This window comes from Salminus brasiliensis, chromosome 24, assembly GCF_030463535.1.
Source record: "Salminus brasiliensis chromosome 24, fSalBra1.hap2, whole genome shotgun sequence".
In the NCBI taxonomy this organism is placed as follows: domain Eukaryota; kingdom Metazoa; phylum Chordata; class Actinopteri; order Characiformes; family Bryconidae; genus Salminus; species Salminus brasiliensis.
In genome coordinates this window covers 510,224-517,455 of record NC_132901.1, presented here as the reverse complement: position 1 = coordinate 517,455, position 7,232 = coordinate 510,224, and positions in this window count along the sequence as shown.

The following is a 7,232-nucleotide window of genomic DNA, read 5'->3' as shown; positions in this document are numbered from 1 at the left end:
AGTCTGGGCTGATTTTGATGGTTGAAGTGAGTGGTGAAGATCACCATGGCCAGATCCAGAAAACTCTCTGAGGCCTTCAGAAAGAAGGGTGGAGATGCAGAGGAATCTTGGAAGGGGTTTAAACAGATCTCAGAACAATTAGAAATCAGCCACTGTCCACTAAATCATTTACAAGTGGAACAGCTGACCAACGTGACCAGATCAGACCGTCTTAGCGAGTTAAGCCCAGCAGCAGAACCTCAAGATGAGTAAAGAAACCTGATGTCAAAGTACATCTACCTTCTGAAAGAGAATACACAATCTTGACCTTCATGGAAGGAGTGCAAAGGAGTAACCCTTACCATCAAAAAACATCACTTATTACCATCATTTGGTATGTGTTGATGTTCTAGGTGGTTTCTGTGGTAGTTGTTTGGGTATTTCTAATGGTTTTAGAGATGTATCAGGTGGCTGCGACTGTGTTGCCAACTGGTTGCTATGGTACCCCACATGCTTGGTTGGGTCTAGTATATTTTTTCATTCATTCCTATGAAAAATCATCAGTGAAAAGTCTGTCAATATGTCTAAAACCCTTAATCTGAAAAAAGCAACAAGCCCGACTCAGACCCAACAGTCTGGAGATGGAACGGCATCTGTCTCAAGCAGTGAGTGCTTTTCTGTCCTTGCTTTGCAGGAAATGACGTGAAGCTGGTGGACGGACATAGTCGCTGTGACGGGACAGTACAGGTGTTTCACAGTAGGCAGTGGAGGAGAGTGAGTGCGGAGCCCTGGTCTCTAAAGCTGGCTGATGTGGTGTGCAGACAGCTGCACTGTGGTTCTACTGTTGCAGCTACAACTTTAGCCAGAGCAGCTGACCAACAATGGCAGTTTCTGAGCAACTGTACGGGTTCTGAGTCTGCACTGAGAGAATGCAAGCATGTGAAGGAATATCAGACCAACTTGATCGAGAGAGTGATCTGCTCAGGTAAGTGTTTTTACTGTATTTCAGATGGTTGACATGGTATATCAGATGGTTGCTATAGGGTTGTTTTGTAGTTTCTATGCTGCGGAGGTGATTGCCATGGTTTTGCTAGGTAGTTGCTATGATTTTGTTATGAGTTTACCATGGGAATGCTAAATATTTGCGAGGTGGCTGACATGTTCTTGCTAGGTGATTGCCATGGTATTACCCTGTGGTTGCTATAGTGTTCCAGGTGGTTGCCATGGGGTGGCAAAGTGTTCGTGGGGTGTCGCTAGGTAGTTGCTATGATTTTCCAGATGGCTGCTTTGGGATTGCGAGGTAGGTTCTAGATAGTCGCTATACTGCTGCTTTGTGGTCGCTATGTCATTGCTAGATGGCTACTATGGTGTATCTAGGTGGTCACTATGATATTTGAGGTGGTTGCTGAAGGGTTGCTAGGGTGGCTTCTAGAACCTGTTTTTTGTTACATTGAAACAGTGCCAGTTGAAGCTGTTGAAGAACTGTACCTGGTACCTGTGTATCTCTGTGTGTCTCGACAGAGGTCCTGGTGAGGCCCAGAATCTCCATCTCCACTCCCAAAAATGGAGTCGTCACTGATTTCCAGGAGAGTCAACAACACGTGGAGGAATCTGGCAACATCACCATCACCTGCTCCACAGAGCCACAGTTCCCAGGAGGCATCTTCCGCCTCAAGATGTCCCGGACCAACAGCAGCTACACCCAGAAAGCTGTCAATCACTCTGCCCACTTTTCTATTCCCAAAGAGTTCCACGAAGAGACAGACAGCTGCATCTATGAGAACCAAGTGAGCTTTGATTTGATGAAGGATGGCAGGATCTCCGTCTATAACTTCACCTCCGAAAGCTGGCTGATGCTTTTAGGTCCAAAAGGTGGATTATTTTAACGTGTTTAAGGAAGTGCTGATTGATTGATCCTGTCTAATTTAAATCTCAGACTTTTAGTCTGGTCTGCTCTTGATGGTTGAAGTGAGGGGTGAAGAAGGTCACCATGGCCAGATCCAAGGAGCTCCCTGAGGCCTTTAGAAGAAGGATGGAGATGCAGAGGAGTCTGGGAAGGGGTTTAAACAGATCTCAGAACAGTTATAGATCAGTCACTCTTCCCCTTCTTTCTAAAGGCCTTTCTAAAGGAGCTCTTTGGATCTGGCCATGGTGATCTTCTTCACCCCTCACTTCAACCATCAAGAGCAGATACTAAGGTACTGTAGTGTGTGTTGGTACTGTAGTGTGTGTTGGTGTGTGTTGATGCTGTAATGTGTTGATGTGTATTGATACTGTACTGTGTGTTGGTGTGTTGATGCTGTAGTGTGTTGGTGTGTTGATGCTATAGTGTATTGGTGTGTGCTGATACTGTATGGTGTGTTGGTGTCTGTTGATGCTGTAGTGTGTTGGTGTGTGCTGATACTGTACTTTGTGTTGGTGTGTGCTGATATGGTGGTGTGTGTTGGTACTGTAGTGTGTGTTGGAACTGTAGTGTGTTTATTACTACAGTGTATTGGTGTGTGTTGATACTGTACTGTGTGTTGGTGTGTGTTGATATTGTGGTGTGTTGCTATGTTACAGGTGGAATAGATCATATGCACGGTAGCAGAGGTATGAAATCACCTTCAGTGAGATCATGTGTGTTGATAGTGTGGTGTGTTGGTGTGTGTTGGTACTGTAGTGTGGTGAGTTGATATGGTGGTGTGTGTTGATACTGTAGTGTATTGGTGTGTGTTGATACTGTTGTGTGTTGGTGTGTTACAGGTGAAACCAGCAATGAAATACATATTTACAGACAACTTTTAATGAGATCACGTGAAATGATAATAGGTTAGTGAGAGAGAAGGTGAGTGTGGAGAGTGAACGAGACAATCTGCTGATGTTTAACCTGTAAAGGAGAAGAGCTGCAAGACGGACTTCACAGCCTGAGAGAGAGTCCAGCGTGAATGTTGGCCATGATGGCCTTCTGTATTTCAGCTGTTCTTAACAGTGCTCAGTCAGACAGTCCGGTCATACTTGTCATATTTTCCTGTGCTTCACCAAATATAATTTGTTAAATTTGATTGTATCCAGCCATAAATATGAACTGTTGTCATGACATGCTTTGTATTTGGGTCACTCAACAGCAGTTCACCTGGGGGCCTGTCCGGTCACATTATAGATTTCTACGACAATTTCATATCAACAAACTGAACACACCTAATTTCGAGACCACCGCAAGCATCAATGCTATTTAAACAAGAAAACAGACATGAAAATAAGCTGTTGGCCAATCTTCACAACAATGCCCTGCTTCAAGGTCTAGTAAAAAGGTTTCCTTGTACTGTAGAAACAGTGAATCCAACAAAGCCTGTATAAACTCACAATGAATGAGCAAGTGTCCCAATACTTTTGTCAATATTTTCTAGAGTCAAGGGTTGTTTAGTAAAGGCAGTGGATCGATATGGAACCATGCCAACTCAAAGAAACCTTTGTATGCATAAATGCTTCTTTGCCAGGTTCAAGTGAACAAGGCTTTCTGCTCAATTTTGGAGGAGCATTGCTGTGAGGATATGATTGCATCCAGCCTTGCTGTAGGTGAGCTGGCATGGATTGCCTGGTCTGCCCTCCTTTTGCTTATTTGTGTCTTCTGCTGTTTCTGACTGTAACACATGTTCAGGTTTCAGAATAAACTCCTAAATTGCTAAATTCACTCTCTGGATTGGATATTGTGACATCTGCCAGCCTGATCAGTAGCAAATGCAACAACTGTGTGCTTTTGGTAGCCGAGCTGCTCCGACTGATTATCCACCAACTGTAAATGTCCCAAGACAGTTAGAGCTCTGGCATGTTTGTCTGGAACCCTTGCTATTTAAGGATAATTAAGGACGGAAAGTCCTTAAAATGAGAGCAGCAATGTACTTTGCGATGTGGATTAGCCTTTGATCACTCTGCCTGCCACCCTCTGTGGTGCTGGGTAAATGAGTCAGATGCTTGCGGATGTAAAGTAATAAAATACTTTAATAAAAGGAGATTTAGAGAGTCTGAGGACTAATACGAAACACCAAGGTTCAATAAACAAATCTAACAGGGCAGATAAGGAATAGACAAAAACGTAAATTGAGACACAATCCAGGGTCAGAACCAAAAGAGCAAACAGTTGAGCAAACAAACCAGGAGGGCAAAACCAATAATTGGAAAAAAAATTATAAACAGGCAGTAATCAGTACATGAACACAATTAAAAATAACAAATGCTCTGTAGACAATGAAAAGTTGGCAATACTTCACAGAGATGTAATGAATATGTACAAACAGGACAATTACAAACAGGTGAAGATGAGCGGAAAACTGATTGGTTGTGGTGGAGGATGAGGTAGTGATGTTATGGGGTGAGGTTCTGGGAATTGGAGTCCAGGTGGGTGATTGGTACAAAGAAAGACATGACAGGGGAGCCTGGAACAGTCAAGAGAGTGTGACCATGATGACCAATCCCCGACAATCGACAAGGCAGGCCTGGGGAATCCCACAAGCAGCGCCTGGGGCGACCCCACAGTCGTGGAGCCAGATGCCCTGGAAGACGCCTGTGAAAAGCTTCCACCAGACCCAGGTCCAACACGTCAGACGCCAAGACCATACCCCTCCCAGTCTTGGAGTATTGGAGAATACCCCCTCTCCATACAGAGTGCAGTAGCCACTGGACAGCAAATGCGAGCTAGCTGTCAACATCAACTGGGGGCGGAGGTGGGGCCAGGCAAGTCCATCTTAAATGTATTAAACGTTAAACGTCCATCTTAAATGTTTTTCCCAATATTTTGAATGGATTGATGTATTTAGGAAGCAACTTTTTACTTCCCTCAGAAAACCTGAAGTCCCTGGTCGATAACCAGACTTGGTCACCTGGAGCGTAGGGAGGGGCATCACTCCACTTGGCGTTTTCTGGCAGTGCAGAACCAACTCAATGCGCTGATGTATGGCACATCTGAGAAGTCAAAAGTCCAGAGCATTAATGGTGGCTGATACCCAAACATACATTGTAATAGGGTGAGATTGGTGGTAGAGCTGGTGAGAGAATTTTGCGCCATTTCAGCCCATGGTAGATAAGTCAACCAATCATGCTGATTTTTGAAACAATAAAGCCTTAAGAATTTCCCTAACTCTTGATTCATTCATTCACACTTGCCGTTAGATTGAGGGTGATATCCAGAAGTCAAACTGGCAATAATACCCAACCTTTCCATAACTGCCCTCCACACCTGAGGAGGCAGGGGTTTCCAGCAGGTAGAGTACGAGGGGTCTTACATTGGGAACACACCAAACAGGAAGCTATAAAATGGTGTATATCAGCCAGCATAGACTCCCACCAGTTTTTATCCGCTAGCAACTGATACGTTTGTGTTTCTCCAGGATGACTGAAGGTCACAGAGGAATGAGCCCAAGTAATTAACCTATCTCTACATGACATTGGAACAAATTTTTTGTCTGGAGGACACTGTTCAGGTGGTGGTATTCGATTATTATACTGATCAATCTCCATGTTGATGTCCCATGTAATGGGAGCTACCACCAAACCAGGCAGTAATACACTGGTTGGGTCTTCCAGAGCCGTGGGTTTGGTATTATATATGCGAGAGCGCAACGGCTTTAGTGTTATGAGACTCAGCGCAATATGTAATGGTAAACTGAAATCAAGTCAATAACAAAAGTGACCAACGAGCCTGACGGGGGTTTATACGTTTAACTGAACATAAATACTCAAGGTTCTTATAGTCAGTAAGGACTAGGAAGGGATGTCTAGCTCCTTTAAGCCAGTGCCTCCACTCCTCATAGCTAAGAGTTTGTGGTCACCAGTGCTGTAGTTTCTTTCTGACGGGGTCAGCTTCTGTAAATAGTAAGCAAGAAGGTACAATTTATGAGGATTCCCACAGAACTGGGACAGTACAGCACCTATGCCAACATTTGAGGGGTCATCCTTCATGACAAACGGCTCTGCCGGATCAGGGTGTTTTAAGAGGAGAGCTGATGTAAACCAGTCCTTCAGGATTCAGAGTCAGCCCGGGGAGCCTATAGGAATCCTTTAAGAAGCACCGTGAGAGGAGCGGCCACCAAACTCCTACCTGACTCTTTATCTGGCGGGTAAATCAATATATCATCAATGTACATAATTACTAATTGAACAAACATATCTCTGCGGACAATATTTATGAAGGCTTGGAAAACAGATTGCGTAATCCAAATGGCATGACCCTGTACTCGTAGTGGCCCCTAGCAGTGAGGTAAGCAGTTTTCCATTCATCACCATCTTTAATCCTAACCAGGTTATAAGCACTCCGTAAGTCCAATTTGGTATATGTTGCAGCTCCTCTGAGCTGTTCTAAGGCCACAGGGACAATGGGCAGAGGATAAAAATAGGCTTTGGTGATTTGGTTAAGGCCTCTGTAATCTATACAGGGTCTCAGGCCCCCATCTTTTTTCTTTACAAAGAAAAAGCCTACAGCTGTGAGGGATGTAGAAGGGCAAATAAATCCTTGAGCTAATGCCTCCTGTTCATACTCCTCCATGCAGTCTCCTTAGCTTTAGTGAGTGGATAAACACAAGATTTAGGTGGAATCTGATTGTCAATAAGCTCAACAGCACAGTCATAGTCCCGATGAGAGGGCAACTTGGTGGCATTATGTTTACTAAATACTTCTGAGAAGCTGGCATATTCTGGACTCTCGATGGAAGTAGACCTGAGCATAACTGTGGGTAGGCAGAGACAATTTTTATGACAATACCGAGACCAAGACACAATCTCACCACCTGGTTGTGGTGGATGACCAGGGAGTGATGTTATGTGGTGAAGGATTCTGGGAATTGGAGTCCAGTTGGTCGACGAGTACAGAGGGGGACGTGACAACCACCAGTGTTGACACACACACTGACCCTGAACTCTGGAAAAGCTGTAGATGTGATGGTGGTTTTACTGGTCTTAAGTATTTGGACACAAATATTTTCATGTGTTCAGGTGGGAAAGCTTGTCTGCTTTGAACAGTGTAGAATTGTACGGAATTGGTAGAGTTTGTATGAATTTAAAACACTGTTTAGTGGCTGTTACAGATTAGACACCACCCCCCGAACTGCCCCTATGTAGTTTACTTAGACCTCCACTAGAAATGTCCCCCTATTGCAACATGAGAGAGAGAGCGAGAGAGAGAGAGGTGAGGGCACTGGTCACGGTCTGACAAACAGAAGCTTAAACACACACATTTCCCTCATTTCATAGTAGAGAGTGAAGACCGTGGTCGACGGTGG